Raw genomic sequence first — 19,592 nt, forward strand, 5'->3', positions numbered from 1 at the left:
GAAAAGATACAAAAACTTGGGCAGAATTGACATCTTTATAATATGTATGCGTCCAATAATAGAAATGGGTAATGCATTCCACCTCTCAAGTGAGTCTATGATTTTCTTTACTAATGGGTCATAATTAGTCGCAATAATCTTATTTATATTGGGAGTTATCTTATTACCTAAATACATAAATCCTTCAGGGGTATTAGTAAATTGTCTGTTATACGTAGAATTTCTGCTTTCAGCTTCATTTAAGATTAACAGGGCACTTTTATTATTGCTAATTTTATAACCTGAAAAACCTTTAAATTCTGATAGTATGTTGCTAAGTGTTGGAATAGATGTCTTCAAATTTGAAAGAAAAACTATAATATCATCAGCAAACAAAGATAGACAGTGTTCCTTTTCTCCTACTGTTATATCTTTGATACCCGGACTATTACTAATTGTCATTGCAAGAGGTTCAACTGCAAATAAAAATAATATGGGGGACAAAGGACATCCTTGGCGTGTGCCTCTACTTAAAGTAAATGGCTTTGAAATTTGGTTATTTGTTCCTACTTCTGCCTGAGGTTCTGTATGAATTAATTTGATCCATTTAAGGTATCCATCTCCCAGTCCAAATCTTTTAAGCGTTTCAAATAGATAGTCCCACTCAATCCTGTCGAAGGCCTTTTCGGCATCCAACGACAGGATTGCGTGGTCTTTGGCATTCCGTTTATTGTGTATTATGTTCAAAACCCTGCGGGTGTTATGAAAGGCTCGTCTTCCAATCACAAACCCATTTTGGTCATTCATGATGAGGTTGGGCACCAGTGTTTCGATTCTATTAGACAGCACTTTGCAAAGTATTTTCGTGTCGCAAGACATTAAAGATATTGGCCTATAAGATGATTTATCCTTTGGAGGTTTTCCTGGTTTTAATACAAGAGTTATTAGTGCAGATCTTAATGAAGGTGGTAGAACGACTCGTTAAATACTTGTGGGGCATAAGTTTCACTGCAAATTGTTTTGAAATTTCTACACCATCAGGCCCAGGAGCCTTTCCGCTATTCATACATTGTAATGCTTCTTGCAGCTCTTCAATACTTAAATTTCCCTCCAGTTTATATCTATCCTCATTTGATAAAGTAGGGAAATTAAGTTTATCCAAAAAGGAATCTTGTCTTTCTGAGATGTTTGTGCATTCCGATTTATATAGATTCTCATATAATATGCCTTCAAAACATTATTAATTTCTTGTGGATCTACAATATCCTCCAATATATCTCCTTCCAGTTCTTTAACTATGTGCTGGTATCTTCCTCGGTATGCGAAAATTCTCTCCTCAGTTTCCCCTATTCTTTTTGACTGAGCCACCAAATCGGATTGCATGCTTTTTATGGCATCTAGCATTTCGGTAGATTGCTTAGAAAAATCCGCCCTCAAAGAGTTAATTGCACTTAAAATTACTTTGTTTGCCGCCGCGTTAGCCGCGCTCTGTACCTCATCGCCCTGTTTGCTAGTATGCTCTCGGCTATCTCCTTCAACTTGAGTCGGTGACTTTCGGTGGCATTTTGTCCCGTGTATGTTTTAATATTATTTCAATCGGTTACATACAGGTTTGGGTGTATTACAAGAATTTATTCAGAGATTTGGCAGCGAGCTCTCCTCGTGCGTCCTACCAGCGGCTTGCCATAACCGGAAGTCCAGTAAATGTATTAATTAATTAATAATTCAAAAGTACTGGACTTGTTTTTAGCAATGACTTGTTGATAATCATGGCGTATTTCTGTGGACAGCTATTAAAATTAACTACCTTGAATCACTAAAGGAAACATGAATTACACTCTTTCATTGATTTCATAAACCTACCCCTGAAACTGCTGCTGTTTTGGGTGACACTGTAAAAAGATGACAGGAACGTTAACATTATAGAAACTGCAGAAAAGTTTATGGCAATGGGGCATAACGTCTCCGTTCCCTCTACCCACTCTGACTGTGGGGAGTGCTGAAGGATGCTCGACCAGGGTTCGCTATCAGAAAGGCATGGTGGTAACCTTCAGCACGTATCCAGGCTGGGGTCTCAAGACAATGTAAAAAGTAGACTGGCCGAAAACACTTGCAGATGTGCTACCGGAGGGAACGGCCAACCACTGCATTGTGATGTGCTGCAATAGCAGCAACATACACTTTCAAAGGGAAAGGTGACAGCCTATGCTCCAACTTCTCCTGCAGGAAAGAAAGCACTACTTCAATTCAGCATCTTCGGAGGGGGTCCTCCACTTCAGTGCATAGGCCTGCCTCGTAGAAGGGGCGCTAGCCTGAGCTCAAGTCTGCCGAGTCCCATCCAGGAGCCACAAGTGGAGGTTCCACAGATTGCCAGAGGGTGCCGTACCCCTGAGAGAGGAGGTTCTTCCTCAGAGGTATGCACCAGTGAGGGGTTGTCGTGAGGAGCATGACTTCCGAAAACCAGGTCCGGGTGAGCCAGTATGGGGACTACTTTGTACTGCCAAGCTCGACCCTCAAATACAAACTGAAGAAACGGTCTGTATCAAGGAAGAATCGAGACATGGAAGTAAACGTCCTTCAGGTTGACCACTACAAACCAATCCTGGGGCTGAACACATTTGGTAATGTGTTTCTGTGTTAACATTTTAAGGTTAAGAACTGTGTTAACATTACATAAAATCTGTGAGGTGTAGGAGCGCCTGGCCAGAAAGGCTCTAACCTTTAATTTTCCAGTGTGCTACACTGCTTCGGGTCGATGGAGGAGCAGCAGTGTGAAGTGGCGGAGGAATAGACCTGAGATGCTATTTTCGGCCTTGCCCGTCGCCCGATTTATGGGACTATTCCTAATTCTAAATAATGAGGTATTGGGGTTGGGAATTGTTCCACCTCTGGAGCCAGCGTCCTAAATTTCTGAAACAGAAAGCGAGACAGAGAATCAGCTATTTGATTTTCAGCAACATGTTTGGCAGTTACTACGAACTGGTCACACGCTGAGACACTCACACTCAAGAATGCCATGAGGGTGGGAGAATGGGAGCGCCATTATTAAGTGAGAAGGATGTGCATATAATTGATGATCTCATGAACATGATGATGACGACAAGATGTTCAGATGGTGTGATATGTATGATCGTTACAGCTCTGTAAAGGTGAAATTGTTCCAACTTGAACCCAAATGGAATATTTGTTCCATTGCTCCCAAGACCCAAAACCAGCTCTTATCTCCACCCACATATTACAACCATTAAACAGCCTGCAGAGATTGGAACGTTTACTACATTGATTTTGGCCATGTATATATATACAAATTATTTCTCCCGTTTGTTAAAATTTGGTTAAATTATGTTTTATGATTATGGCACAGTTTTAAATTGAGGTATGCAAAAATCTCAAAAATGCTGCTGGGGTTAAGTATTATTTTAGGAGAATCTGAGGTAGCAAAGTTGTGTTTTCCTCCCTTAAAGATGAACTATTCTTTCTGTTTAACAGAGACATTACCTGTGCACTACATTGGCTGAATGCACAAGACTAAATGCAAATAAAATCGGTGATTTAAATCTAATTAATTTTTTTTGTGGGACTCATATATTTTTTTAAATAAATCTTAGTAAATCTCAAAAAAAGTGTACATTGATTGCTTAATTGTAATTTATGTTTGTTGATATTCTAACCAGGTTGTCACACGTGGACTCCTTTTTGTTGTTGTTTTTGTGTGCCCTGTGACCTACTTTTAGTTAAATGTCTTATCGTGTTCAGCTGTGTCTCGTTTATTAAGTATTTACGTTGTGTATTTAAGTCCTGTGGTTTCAGTTCTGTTTGTCCTCGTGCGCTCTCCCAGTGCCCGTGCCGTCGTGCCTGCCCGTGCTCCGCTCTCCAGTGCCTGCGCCTCGTGCGCTCTCTCCAGTGCCCACGCCACGTGCGCTCCCTCCAGTGCCCACGCCACATGCGCTCCCTCCAGTGCTCGCGCCTTGTCCTGGACTCCACCTCGGCTCGTAGACCTGTCGGATCCCCCTTGGCTCTTAGCTTCCTCCTCTCCACAATGGTCCATCAGTCCACCAGCTCTGCAAGGCTCCATCGTCCCTCCCGGCTCCACCTTGGTCTGTCGTTGACCATCCGTCGCCTCAGGACTCCTCTCCTCTGGCTTCACCTCGTCCCTCCATCCCTCTGGCTCTGTCAAGCACCTCCATTCTTCCGGCTCCACCTCCGTCCTCTGTCGCTTTGGCTCCGCCGCATCCTTCTTCGTCCCCCGTCTCCGCATCGGTCACCGAAGCCCGCTGCGTCGCCTAGATGTTTGAGTGCCTCTGTGTCACCCTGGCTCTTCGGTCTCTGCCTCCTTCACCACCTGGTCCGTCGCCGTTGGCCGGCCGCATGGAGTCGATGGCCATTCCTCCTCCATGGCTTCTCCTCTGTAGGCTTCATCTTCTGGATCTCCTCCTGCTCCGAACTCCTCCAGTCTTCTCCTCTGTCTGCACCTCCCTGGACTCTGTCTGCCTACCCCCTTCTGGGGCCCGTCCTCCACCTCGTTTTGTTTTTTTTTCGGTGCGAAAGGCACCTTCCAGGGGCGATATGTCACATATGGACTCCTTTTTGTTATTGTTTTTGTTGTGTGCCTGTGTGACCTACTTTTAGTTAATGTCTTATTGTGTTCAGTTGTGTCTCGTTTACTAAGTATTTACGTTGTGTATTTAAGTCCTGTGGTTTTAGTTCTGTTTATCCCATCTCGTTGATGTTTTAATGTGGTTTCGTTTATCTGCCTGTCTGCCTACCTGCTTGAGGTATTATTTCTGTATATGTGCATAATTAAAATTGTTAACTTTATATTCTCGCTGAGTGCTCCTTTTCTCTAAACCACACCGTGACACAGGTAGTGGATAAGTTGTATTAATAATATGTCACTATATAACACATTGAGTAGGAATTTGGACTCTCAATTAATATGTACATGGTTTTCTCATTAATTCTTATAATTAGTCGCAATTAATTATGTGGCAATATTTGCTGAGAAAAAGCTCAAATAAGATTAATTATCCTTTTAGACAGTGATGTAGACAAAGCACAATAAAAGTGGCCTTTCAAAATATTTTATTTCTATGACATTCCATGCATTCTGATTGGAACATGTTTCTAACATTTGCATCACATCGTTATTAAAAGTGATAGTTCACTCCTGTTCATTTGTTCCTCACGCTCGTTCGCTCCGTTTTCACAAGCTCATCAAAACAAGAGTGGTAAGTGAATCCTTACGGTGAGTAAATGGCTTCTCCTGCATCGTCACTTGCATCGTCTGTCACATGTATAGCTTATCCTTCTCTGTTAGCGATCAGGATTTACGTGTGATAAATGCAGGGAAATTGCTAGGCTGACAGAGAAGGTTTTAGAATTAGAGGCACGCATCCAAACTTTAATTGAGGACAGTAAGAATGCGAGGGCTGTAGATACTGCTTTGGATGCGACTAGTACAGTGAATCATGAACATTGTTCGGTTCCAGCTTCAGAGCCCCTGCAGCAGGGCAATTGGGTGACCGTAAGGCGGGCTAGTCGCGGGTCAAAACACCACTCATCCGTTCCGATCAGAACATCAAACAGGTTCTCCCCACTCAGTGATGCACCCACTGAGAAACCTGATCAAAGTGCCCTAGTAATTGGCGATTCTATTGTACGGAACGTGAAAAATAGAGACACCAGCCACCGTAGTCCAATGCTTACCGGGAGCCAGAGCATCTGACATCTTGTCAAATTTAAAAGTGCTGGCTAATGCTAAACGAAATTTCGTAAGATTGTTATTCACATCGGAGCTAATGATGTTCGACTTTGCCAGTCGGAGATCACTAAAAATAAAAATAAAGAGGTGCGTGAATTTGCAAGCACGATGTCGGACAATGTAATATGCTCTGGTCCCCTCCTGCTTACCGGGTGATGAGATTTACAGCAGACTGCTGGGTCTCAATGGCTGGATGTCTAAGTGGTGCCCGCAGAACAACATAGGCTTTATAGACAATTGGATGAGTTTCTGGGGCAGACCTGACCTGTTGAAAAGAGATGGTCTTCATCCCTCCTGGGGTGGTGCCGCTCTTCTATCTAGAAATATGGCATATAGTCTTATAGCTCCAACATGACCAATTAGTGCCCAGGTCCGGAAGCAGACAGACTGCCTCACGTCACAGAAGGCAGTTAATTCTCAGCACATAGAGACTCTTTCACCTAGATATCACACTATAGAGACTGTGTCTGTTCCCCGAATTAGAATATGCAGAGAACGTCCAAACCAAATCAAAAGCAATAATTTAATTAATGTCCAACAAATTAAAACTACCTATAATTCAAATAAGCAAACGCTAAAACTTGGCTCGCTAAATATTAGATCACTTTTCACAAAAGCACTTTATATATATGATTTGATCAAAGATCAGAAGCTAGATTTGCTTTGTTTGACAGAAACCTGGCTAAAACCAGACAAATATATTACTCTAAATGAATATACCCCCCAAAAATATTTCTATAAAAATGAGCCACGTTTAAAAGGTAAAGGGGGAGGTGTTGCTACAAGGCAAGGCAAGGCAAGTTTATTTACATAGCGCATTTCATACACAATGGTAATTCAAAGTGCTTTACATGAGAGGAAATAAAATAATTACAAGATTTAAATAACAATAAAAGAAATTAAAATAAAATAAAAACACTGATTTAAGATAAATTGAATTTAAGCAAAAGGAGATTGATTTAAAACAGTTTAAAATAAAAGAAGCAAACAGTTCGGACGCAGCACAGTGCTCATTCTGTAAATGCACATCTAAACAGATGAGTTTTGAGTCTGGATTTAAAAGTGACTAATGTTTCAGCACATCTGATCTCTTCAGGAAGCTGGTTCCAGATGCGAGCAGCATAATAACTAAAAGCAGATTCTCCTTGTTTGGTGTGAACCTTTGGTATTTCTAACTGACTTGATCCTAGTGATCTGAGTGGTCTGTTAGGTGTATAAATAGTGATCATATCTGCAATGTATTTAGGTCCTAGTCCATTGAGTGATTTATAGATGAGTAAAAGTGCTTTAAAATCAATTCTAAATGTCACTGGAAGCCAGTGTAAGGACCTGAGGACTGGTGTGATGTGCTCTGATTTTCTGGTTCGAGTCAGGATCCTGGCAGCAGCGTTCTGGATGAGCTGCAGCTGTCTGATGGTCTTTTGGGAAGGCCAGTGAGGAGACCATTACAATAGTCCACCCTGCTGGTGATGAAGGCATGGACTAGTTTCTCCAGGTCTTGCCTGGGCACAAAGCATCTGATTCTTGCAATATTTTTTAGGTGGTAGTACGCTGATTTTGTCACTGCTTTGACATGACAGCTGAAACTAAGGTCGGTCTCTAGAATCACACCAAGATTCTTGACTTGCCTTTTGGTTGTTTGACCCCTTGAGTCAAGGTATGCATTCACCTTGTGAACTTCATCTTTATTTCCAAACGCAATTACCTCAGTTTTCTCCTTGTTTAACTGAAGAAAATTTTGGCACATCCAACTGTTGATTTCATCAATGCATTGGCAGAGTGAGTCAATGGGGCTGTAGTCATTTGGTGATAAAGCTAGGTAAATCTGCGTGTCGTCAGCATAGCTGTGATAGGCAATTTGATTCTTTCTCATTATTTGACTTAGTGGGAGCATATACAGGCTAAACAAGAGCGGCGCAAGAATTGAGCCTTGTGGGACTCCGCATGTCATGGACGTCCACTTAGACTTATGCTCTCCTATACTCACATAATAACCCCTCACCTCTAAATATGACCTGAACCAGTTTAGAGCCATTCCAGAAAGCCCGACCCAGTTTTCCAGTCTGTCTAGAAGAATGTTATGATCGACAGTGTCAAACGCAGCACTAAGATCTAGTAGTACCAGCACTGATATTTTACCAGAATCAGAGTTTAGACGAATATCATTTATTATCTTAACTAACGCTGTCTCTGTGCTGTGGTGCGGTCTGAAACCAGATTGAAAATTATCCAGATAACCATTTGAGTTCAAGTAGCTGTTCAGCTGATTCAGAACTACCTTTTCAATGATCTTGCCTATGACCGGAAGATTTGATATCGGTCTATAGTTACTCAATATGGTGTTATCAAGATTTCTCTTTTTCAGGAGGAGCTTAACAACCGCAGTTTTCAGGGAGTTTGGAAAAGTCCCAGAAAGAAGTGATGTGTTCACCACTTCTAAGATGTCAGCTTTTAAACAGTTAAACACACTTTTGAGAAAGGATGTGGGAAGTGTGTCAAGACAGCAGGTTGAGGATTTTAGGTGCTGTACTACTTCCTTCAAAGTTTTGCTATCAATTGCTTCAAAAACACACATAGTGACTCCTTTTTGAAATTGTGGTTGAATCTGACATCTCTACATCATCTGATGTTTTAATCGCCTTTCTGATATTTTTGATCTTCTCAGAAAAGAATGAGGCAAACTCATTGCATTTGCTGTCAGAAAGCATTTCACTGGGAATCTGACTTGGGGGGTTTGTCAGTCTCTCAACCGTAGCAAAAAGAGTGCGGGTGTTGTTCAGGTTACTATTCATAAGGTTTGAGAAAAACTTCTGTCGTGCTGTGGCTAATTCCACATTAAAAGCATGCAGGCTGTCTTTATAGATGCTATAGTGGATTTCAAGTTTTGTCTTCCGCCACATCCGCTCAGCCTTTCTGCATTGCCTTTCTATGATCTGCACTGCTGTTGATTTTCTCCAACATGACTTTTGTCTGCCAGTCTTCTTACTGACTTTCACAGGTGCAATGTCATCCATGACATTCTTAACTTTTGAGTCAAAGGACTCCAGGAGAAGATCAGCGCAGTCGGCAGAAATGCTTGGCATTGAAGAAACAGCCTTCATAAATAGCACACTTGTGTTCTCATTAATGGATCTCTTTCTGACAGTGACAGATCTGGATTCAGTGGTAGCAGAGATCAATACATCAAAGAAAATACAGAAGTGATCAGACAGTGCTACATCCTTGATAACAATGGACGAAAGCTGTAAACCCTTACTGATGAGTAAATCTAGCGTGTGCCCATGGTGATGTGTGAGGTCCATGCACATGCTGAATCAGCTCAAAAGTGTTTAAAACAGTTACAAATTCTTTTGTAGTTTTGATTTCTGCATTTTCTATGTGGATATTAAAATCCCCTGCAATCACAAAACAGTCAAACTCTGAACAAATCATTGATAACAATTCTGTGAACTCTTCAACAAAGGCTGGAGAATATTTTGGAGGCCTGTAAATAATGATAAACAGGATGCGTGGAGCACCTTTCAACACAATCCCTAGATATTCAAATGACAAGTACTGACCAAATGACACTTGTCTGCACTGAAAGACATCTTTAAAGAGAGCAGTAACCCCACCCCCTCTCTTGTCAACTCTGCAAACATTCATATAAGTGAAGTTGGGAGGGGCTGTTTCATTGAGCACTGTTGCACTGCAGCTTTCTTCAAGCCATGTTTCATTTAGAAACATAAAATCCAGATTGTTTGTAATTATTAAATCATTGATCACAAATGATTTGGTTTTTAGTGATCGAACATTTAATAGTGCTAGCTTGATGGTAGTACTTTTTGTTTCTATAGCAGTCTGAGTTTGTTGTCTAATGGGCCGCAGATTAGATTTGTCAGCTGTACGGCTTGAGAAGGCCTTAGACTTTCTATCCTGTAATAAGACGGAGATAGTGAGAGACACACTGGGTTCCCACTTGTTTTCTAAACATCCCTGAAAGTTTTTGCTGTAGTCGCGGGGACCCGAAACACATCACTGAGAGCTGTTATCAGTTGTTTTTGCTTTACCAGCTGCAGATGGAGGAGGGATGGCCTGGCGTCGTCGCAGCGGCCGAAGAGCTCTTGCTGGAGGAGGGGAGCTGGGCCCAGCGGCCTTGGAGGTGGTGGTGCCCGCCGCTTTGTAGTTGATAACTGGGGCTCGCAGCAAAGGAGTGGGAGAGTCTGGTTTTAGCGTACACCAATTCCTCCATTTTTTGTGAGAAGCTGAGAAGTGGCGATGCTGGAGAGAGGGATAATGTCTCTGGTAAACAGAGCATTGGTGTTTCCGGTGGCAGAATTATGCTGTCCTGGCTTCCCTGGCTGATTACCAGAGAGTCGTCCTTCGGCTCTGAGTCCTGGAGCCGTTGTTGTGCGTCACATTGTGTCTGTGATGGGCTCTGCGGGCGGGGCTCAACCGTGATAGTGTCCACAAACAGTGCTTGTTGTGGCTCTGTGGTGTTTTCAGTGTCCTTGTGGGATGTGTCGACCAGATGATGACTCCGAGGCTGATATGAAGTCCTGTCGTCATCCATACTTTGTCCAGGTGTGTGTGTGCCATTCATGTTGAGTGGACTGGCACACTCTGCTGATGGATGACGGAGTGAAAAATAGATGTTGTCCTTTAACACTCTCGCACCAAGTTTGTTTGGGTGAAGGCCATCCAGTTTAAACAGTTGTCTGTGTCCCCAGAACAGATTGAAGTTGTCGATGAAGTTGACTCCTTTTTGGCTGCAGGTTCTTTGTAGCCAAGTATTCAGTCCAAGCAACCGTGAAAACATGTTTGTTCCCCTTGCTGGGAGTGGTCCACTGATGAACGACTGGACTTCAACTCTTTGAAGTGTTTCGATGAGTTCACTGAAGTCCCTCTTCAGGAGTTCTGACTGCTCCTTACGAATGTCATTCTTCCCCACATGGATGATGATTCGTTTTGCAGTCTTGTGCTTCATTAGAACGTTCTGAAGTCCATTGTTTACATCAGAGACGGTCGCTTGAGGAAAGCAGCATGTAGTTGTCGTTCTGCTCCTGACATTTCTGATAATGGAGTCTCCGACTATCAGAGTTCTGTGCTCGGCTGCTCTGTGATCTGAATGCCGCTGTCTGCTCGACCTTGAGCGCCTGTTTGTAGCGGTGTTAGCTACTCGCTAATATGACTCCTGTTCAGTCACTTTCGGGGATTCCTCACCCAAATTCGTTAAAGATTCAAATCTGTTCTCGAGCTGTACAGGGGGTGGTAAAATACCAGTTTTTTCAAGCTTCTCATGGCCATGTCTGGGGAAGATGATGCCACGGCAATATGAGATACTCGTGACAGTCTGATGTCTCGAGTGCCTTTGGGTCTCGCTCCCTCTCTTTGCCACTGATTTGTGTGTTGATCAGCTTTAGCTTGATCCGCTACATTTGTATACTGTCGAGATTGATTATATTCACAGGACTCACCGGCTGTAGGTTGAGGGGGTCCGTGATGATCTGCTGTGTGATCTGCTTTTTTAGGAGTCCAGCAAGTAACTTTAGTTTCAAGAGCCACAATCCTTTGTAGAAGTCTGTGGCAGTTTGAGCAGCAAGTAGAATCCAGAAGAGGCATTTTCTTTCTTGTTTGTTGAAGATAGGAAGCTGTGTTTTCCCGTCTCCGGAATGTAAGCTGCTAGCAGCGGGAGGCAAATAATCTAGTTCTTCTTAGTAGCTATTATTGCAATCCTGAAAGTTTTTGCCCAATATGATTTATTTTTTTAGCACTGTGCTATATGCTGAAGTTAAAACTTAGTAAAATCTGAAAAAAGTAGATAAAAGTAGATAAAAAGAAGCAAAGCGCGAGCAGTAAGCAAGAGCGTCCGAACAGTAAGCCGGAAGCCGAACAACTTATAACAATATTCTTAGTACTTCTCAGAGGGCAGGCGTCAAGTATAACTAATTTGAAGTTTTGGTGCTGCATATAACATTATCTAGAGAATCATGTGCTAGTGATAAATCTTCTGTCATGTTTGTACTGGCTACTGTATACAGGCCACCAGGGCACAGCACAGATTTCATTAAAGAATTTGCTGATTTTCTAACCGAGTTAGTACTGGCCGCAGATAAAGTCTTAATTGTTGGCGATTTTAATATCCATGTTGATAATGAAAAGACGCATTAGGATCTGCTTTCTTAGACATTCTGAACTCTGTTGGGGTTAGAGAACACGTCTCTGGACCTACTCATTGTCGAAATCATACTCTAGACCTAATACTGTCACATGGAATGGATGTTAAAATGGTTGAAGAAGTTCTGCGGCAAAGTGATGACATTTCAGATCACTATCTGGTCTTGTGTGAACTCTGTATAGTTAAACCTGTAAACTCTGCACCTTATTACAAGTATGATAGAACCATCACTTCCACCACAAAAGAAAGCTTTCTAAGTAAAATTGTAACTATGCAGCCACAACTACAGTTTCACACCAGATAGTGAGCTTTAGATCCCCTGAGGAAAAATTACACTCTTTCTCCACTATAGGAGAAGAAGACTTGTACAAACTTGTTAAATCATCTAAACCAGCAACATGTATGTTAGACCCTATTCCATCTAAACTATTAAAAGATTTGCTTCCAGAAGTCATAGATCCTATTTTGAACATTATTAATTCATCATTGTCATTAGGATATGTTCCCAAAACCTTCAAACTGGCAGGAGTTAAGCCTCTTATTAAGAAACCACATCTTGATCCCAAAGATTTAGTAAATTACGACCTATGCTTTCAACCTCTAATGCAGAAATATTAATTCATGCGTTTATGACCTCGAGGTTAGATTATTGTAATGCTATATTGGGTGGTTGTTCTGCACGCTTAATAAACAAACTTCAACTAGTCCAAAACGCAGCAGCCAGAGTCCTTACTAGAACTAGGAAGTATGATCACATTAGCCCGGTTCTGTCAACACTGCACTGGCTCCCTATCAAACATCGGATAGATTTTAAAAAATCTTATTAATTACCTATAAAGCCCTGAATGGTTTAGCTCCTCAATACTTGAGCGAGCTCTTATCACATTATAGTCCAGCCCGTCCGCTGCATTCTCAAAACTCTGGCCATTTGATAATATCTAGAATATCAAAATCAACTGCGGGCGGCAGATAATTTTCCTATCTAGCACCTAAACTCTGGAACAATCTCCCTAACTCTGTTCGGGAAGCAGACACACTGTCAGTTTAAATCTAGATTAAAGACACATCTTTTTAACTTAGCCTACACATAACACCCCAACATACTTTTTATTATTCAAATCCGTTAAAGGATTTTTAGGCTGCATTACTTAGATTTGCTGGAACCGGGAACACTACTTGTAAAATACGATGTACTTGTGACATCGTAAACAGAATGGCATCTACGCTAATATTAGTCCTGTCTGTTTTCACAGTTTGTATCCAGACTAGATGGTGGATCAGCACCTAGAGATTATGTTCATCAGAGACCAGAAAACCTAGATGCGCCCGTGGACAGATCACCAGATCCTGATGCACACACACACACACACACACACACACACACACACACACACACACACACACACACACACACACACAGTCATTTACACTATCATTTACACTATCTGACACAGCGTTTTAAATTGAACTAGAAGTTAAGTGCTGGGCGTCCGGTCAGAGGAGAACTGACCCCAACTGAGTCTGGTTTCTCCCAAGGTTTTTTTTTTTCTCCATTTTGTATGGATGGGGTTTTGTTTCCTTGCCGCTGTCGCCTCTGGCTTGCTTTGTTGGGGACACTTAACTTCTAGTGATTATCGTCGAATTGATTACAGAGACCGCATTTAATAACAAATTGGTCACTTTCGTCATTATTCATCCCTGTCATTGTACTCTTCTACCTTATACTGTACAGTGCTTTGATGCAACCTGTGTTGTTAAAAGCGCTATATAAATAAAAATGATTGATTGATGAAATTTTTGTTTTAGTGGAAGGATGTTCATATAATTGATGATGTTTTCTCATGAACATGATGACAAGATGTTCAGATGGTGTGATATGTATGATCGTTAAAGCTCTGAAATTGTTCCAACTGGAACCCAAATGGAATATTTGTTCCATTGTTCCCAAGACCCAAAACCAGCTCTTATCTCCATTCACATTAAAAAGCCTGCAGAGATCGGAACGTTGTTCCTATGGAGACCATGTCTTCTATGTTTGATGATTACCCTACGCCTATAGATATAACACCGACATTGGATAATGCTTGTTCCAATCTTATGGAGCCCCACCCACAAACCTATGAGAACAAATGGCTAGATAAGTTCCGCATGGAACTGGGCTACCACAATCTGACCTTTCTCCCAAAACCATACAACACTAGCAGTACAATAGCTGGAGCCTGTGCTGGTGTTAATGACGCAGATAGGTGTATCCCAAGTGATGCGTTTAAAATGATGAAAGCAACTATCGTGATCATTCTGGAGCATCAAGAAGATGATTTTTGGTTGCAATACATCAGGGCTTGTTGTCACACTTCTTGGGTTCATTGTCTCATCTATGCATTGTGTGTGTGTTGTACTAATTAGCGGGTGTGTCTGAGCTGAGCGTGGATGGGCTAATTGAGGTCAACTACAGCTCATTGCAACTCGCTACTTATTGTGTGCGTCTTGTTTTTTGTCAGTTCTCTCCAGGCCATAGTGCTCTGTTTCCGGGCTCTTGATCTCCTCTCCTTCCTTAATGCCACATCGCGGATGCCCATTGCGGTCCTTGCGCTACAAATCCAGAGACACTTACTTTCTTAAGCCTGATCAATGTTTCCGCACTTGAATCCTCTGCTTCTTGCCATGACATTAGGAACAGACCATTTTGGAATTATCGGAAGCCACAGACTTGCAAAACTTCCTGGTTAATTCCACGGTTTGCATGGTTCAACAGGACGGACAGATCCTGGCTACAGGGTGGGCAATTGAGGATTTGGTGGTGTAGGTGTCCAAGCTCTTTTCGCAAATACAACAACTAAGAATACCCACTGCGCCACCCACGGTGCTGATACCCATGAAGACTGCAGTTGGACTGAGCATGTGGTCGGGTAGAGCGACATGTGACAAACCCTTATCCAGCACTCTTCTCCTGGTAATAGGTGGCCCAGAACTATGAGGGCAGCACTCTCATCGATTCTGAGGCGAAAGGTAATTTTTTGGACACTGCACTCGCCAGACACCTTCACATTCCCATGCTTCCCCTGAGTCGACAGATCTCTGTCAGAGCACTCAATGGACAGTGTCTACCCAGGCGCCAGTGCTCCAGGCAATCTGCTAAAAGACTGGGCTTTTACTAATACTGAGCATGTGAATTTTCTTATGCTGTTCAGATGTGCAGGCACTTGTTAATGACGTGAGATATGATCGCTCAATCTGATCCTTTTTGGGTTATGTCGTTTCATGCTCAATCTGATCCTTTTTGGGTTATATCATGGGGGGTGAACATGGATCTTGATAAGATAAGATAAGATAAGATAAGATAAAGCTGTGGTAAATTGGCCAAGTCCTGCAAGGCCCTGCAGAGGTTTCCCAATTTTCGCCAGCGTTTCCCAATTTTTGCCAGCATTTCATTCGCAATTTCAGCCAACTAGCCCCACGTCTGACTGCCTTAACATTCACTTAGATGTGAACTCTGAGTAAATCAGGGCTGCGAGCAAGAACCCCCAGTCTGTTATTGACATAACTCATAGTGAACGGCAGACAGGGAACTGGTGCAACAGTAGCATTACAAAGTAGCATACACGTTATTGTAACTGTAGCAGGGGAGCAATAGTTTAAGCGACAACAAATTTGAATATCTACTTTTTAAATGTGCTTTTTTAATGATACACTTAAATTCATTTGTCCAGAATCAAATAATGGTTTAAATTTAAATAATAAAAAAATGTAAATAATAGTGCTTTATAATTGTAAAAATAAAAAAAAAATACAATGAATTTAGTTGACAGTGTTTTTTTTTTTTTTTTACTATATTTATTCTTTTTATTTACTTTTATGGATTCAAGATTTACAACAAATGTATCAGCAAAAATTGTGACATTTAAAGGCATAAAACATTAACAATTTAATATTTTAAAATACATTTTTCAAAATAAAAATAAAATAAAATCTAATTTAAAAAAATAGCTTTTTTAAATTTAAAATTTGATTATTTGTGCTTATCATAAAATTATGAAAACAAAAAATCTCTAAATATTTTATATAATAAATAATATTTTATAGATACATTTATACAATTATAATTAAGTTAAAATATGTGGTTATGGCACCGTTTTAAATTGAGGTATGCAAAAATCTCAAAAATGCAGCTGAGCTCAAAGGGTTAAGTATTATTTTAGGGAATCTGAGGTAGCAAAGTTGTTTTTTCCTCCAAAAAGATGAACTATTCTTTCTGTTTAACAGAGACATTACCTGTGCACTACATTGGCTGAATGCACAAGATTAAACATTTGATTAACATTTAAATCTAATTAATATTTTTGTGGGAATTATTGTTTTTTAAATAAATCTTAGTTAATCTCAAAAAAAGTGTACATTGTTTGCTTAATTATAATTCATGTTTGTTGATGTTCTTACCAAGTTGTCCCACGTGGACTCCTTTTTGTTGTTTTTGTCGTGTGTGATTAGTTGCAAATAATTATGTGGCAATATTTGCTGAGAAAAAGCTCAAATAAGATTAATTAATAGACAGTGATGTAGACAAAACACAATAAAAGTGGCCTTTCAAAACATTTTAATTCTATGACATTCGATGCATTCTGATTGGAACATGTTTCTAACCTTTGCATCACATCGTTATTAAAAGTGATAGTTCCCTCAAAAATTAAGATGTCGTCCCAGACTTTCTTTCTACAGATAAACACAAGCAAACATTTTTTAGTCTGTTAATGCAAGTGGCAGGACCACTACAAAGCACACAAAGTAAACACGACAGTCAAGTTTAAAATTTTAGTATTTGTAATCATCTTATATATGCCTATTGTGTCATATTCACTTTGTAGTTTTTGAAGTGTCATTTTTGGATGTCCCATATTTGTTATACAAAGAAAGATGATTTAGATCTTAGTTTGTGTTCATCTGATAAAAATAAAAGTTGTTTAATTTTGATTGCTGCACTCCATTTACATATGTGTTTGACCTCTGCCATTGCTTACTGCTGTATGCCTGTCAGAAAAAATACTACTTTTTAATACTTTAGTATAATTTTAAGTTTTTTAATCAAGTACATTTGACTTTTTACACTGATTTTCTTCACACTGATATTCTCCTTTTGTCCAATATTTTGAATTAACAACACAGCATTTCCACATTATGTTTTATTAACGACGTTCAGGAGGAGCAAGATCAGACGATCTGTCAATTAGGCACAGGTGTAGCTCGTTTAGCTAATCATCCTAACTAGCTCATTACATGTGTATAAATAGTCACAGTCGACGTACCCGTGTTTTCTTGCATTCGATCTTAGCCATTACATCGGCCTTAGGTTCACTCCTTCATTGTGTCCACTCAACCGCACTTGCCAACATCTTCCAATCGGAAAGTATTTTTAGGTTAAATTAAACACTGTTTAATTCTGACGATCCATTCTCGTGGAGGATCCTGCATATTATCAACCTCACTCCTAAATCCAGTCCAGTCGCCAGGGCAGCCATTAGATCTACAAAGCCTCGAGCTCACCCTCACTCAACATCTCAGTTATCCCGCACAAGACCCGGCTCACTTCCAGCGTAGGGTCGCAGCAACAGGCATCAAACAAGCCCCAGTTCTCACCACAGCAAAGCCTGTGTGCTGTAAATTACATTTTAAACAAAAAAGCAGGCTGTTTGTTGCTTAAATTACATCGATGTCATCTTGTAACTATGTCGCAAAAAACTGCGTGAAACACTTAATTACATTATTATTATTATATGCTGTATTCTAAATTACATTGTACTCAGACGAAGATTGCTTCAACAACTAATGAGTATCATAATAAACTATTACAGAACAATAGGAACTAGTAACCTAATTCTCACGTGCTGCTTGATAGCTGATTCAAAACTATAAATAAATAGGATATTCCTGAGATTTTATTTTGAAATCCTATAAAATTCATACTGACAGCTGAAGTTCCTTCCACAAGACCATTTTACTGATCTAAAACAAACAATCACAGTTGTTCCTTTTTCTTTCCAGTAGCCTCCAGCTCCCACAGCAGACTCTAGCCCAGAAGATGATTTAACCCTTTTGCGTGAGGCTGCCTTCACAAATGGTTATGGCTCTACAATATAATTAAACTTTTCTTTCCAATCTAAACCTCAGTTGCATTTTTCACAGCGGTCTGACCGAATGCCATTCTTGAACCAATCCCTGACTCAATCCCTGTGATTAATATCATCTAGTCTTAATTTTACAGGAATTTCAAAGTGCAGTTTCTGAAGGAGGACCATTGCTGACCCCAGTATTTCACCATTTGCAACTCATCCCTTAAAACCTCTCCTCGACATGTCACTATGTTCTGTCCTCTAAACAGTTTCACTCTGTACTACCTTTTTATATCTAAAAGTGTGGTGACATTTCAGTGACTTTGTCATTGCAAAATCATTCATAGTTCCATTTAAAATTGAACTGGAAATTAAGTGCTGGGTGTCCAGCCAGAGAACTGGCCCCCAACTGAGCCTGAGTTCTCTCAAAGTGTTTATCTCCATTCTGTTACTGATTGCGTTTTGGATCCTTGCCGCTGTCACCTCTGGCTTGCTTAGTTGGGGTCACTTAATTTCTAAGGATTATTGTTGATTTGATTACAGAGACGTCTCTGAATTTAGTAGAAAAATACTGAAATACAAAATTATAATAAATGAGCATTTAATCTTGTCATTATACATTATATCACTCTATTTGATGCAGTTTATTGCTTTGACACAGTCCGTATCATTAAAAACACTACATAAATAACTGACTGAAATTAGTAGTGCTCATATTTATTCAATGACATCATTGCCTTTTAAAAGTTTAGACTGTATTGCGGTTTTTTGTCTTTTTGTCCCCAATCTGAAAAATTGCAGATTTGTCTTATATAAAAACAAAGCCGTAAAATATTTTTAAACGGTAAAAGTAAATCAAGAGTTTTAAAGATGACACTGTATTTAAGTCGGCCTGTCGGGAAGGACATTGGTACATTTTGATAGCCCACCTGGAAATTGCAACAGCCCCGGGACATCATGCTAGTGATGTTTGCATACCCATAAACAAATCTATGGCTTCCTCTCCCCCTTCTAATCAAAGAAATTCAGTATTTTCAACCATCAAGCCCTGATTCAAATACCTTTTAAATCTGGACATACTGGACATTACATGCATCTCAAACCTCTCTCAGAGGGTAGATTCTCTCTCTCTCTCTATATATATATATATATATATATTGTCACGGGAGGAGCCAACGACAGACACAGTGGGCGTGGCGTCAGGCCTCGGAGAGGCTTTTTATTCACAAAATAAATACAAAATAAAGTGTCCAGGGAGAAAGTGTCCAAATAAAAAGTGGGAACTGGTGCCCTCGTTGTGCTGCAGGGATAGTGAAAGGTCAGGTAGTGTTCCAGGGGCAGGGTCCAGGTAAGGGGCGGAGTCCGACGGCCGCCGCGCGCCCCTCTCTGGTCCGGGGCGCGAGGGCGGCGGCTTCTTCCGCGGCATCTCCGTCCCATCTTTCCTCCGGTCGTCAGAGATTAAAGGGGATCAACGGCTCGGCATCCTGGCCCGTCAGCCGTGCGGGTGCGGTCGTCGCCTGGACTACGTGGTCCCACGACGCGCTTCTCTAGCGGCGGGACGAGCTCCTTCACGCACCCTTCCTGGACCCAC

The sequence above is a fragment of the Puntigrus tetrazona genome, chromosome 16, assembly GCF_018831695.1.
Source record: "Puntigrus tetrazona isolate hp1 chromosome 16, ASM1883169v1, whole genome shotgun sequence".
In the NCBI taxonomy this organism is placed as follows: Eukaryota; Metazoa; Chordata; class Actinopteri; order Cypriniformes; family Cyprinidae; genus Puntigrus; species Puntigrus tetrazona.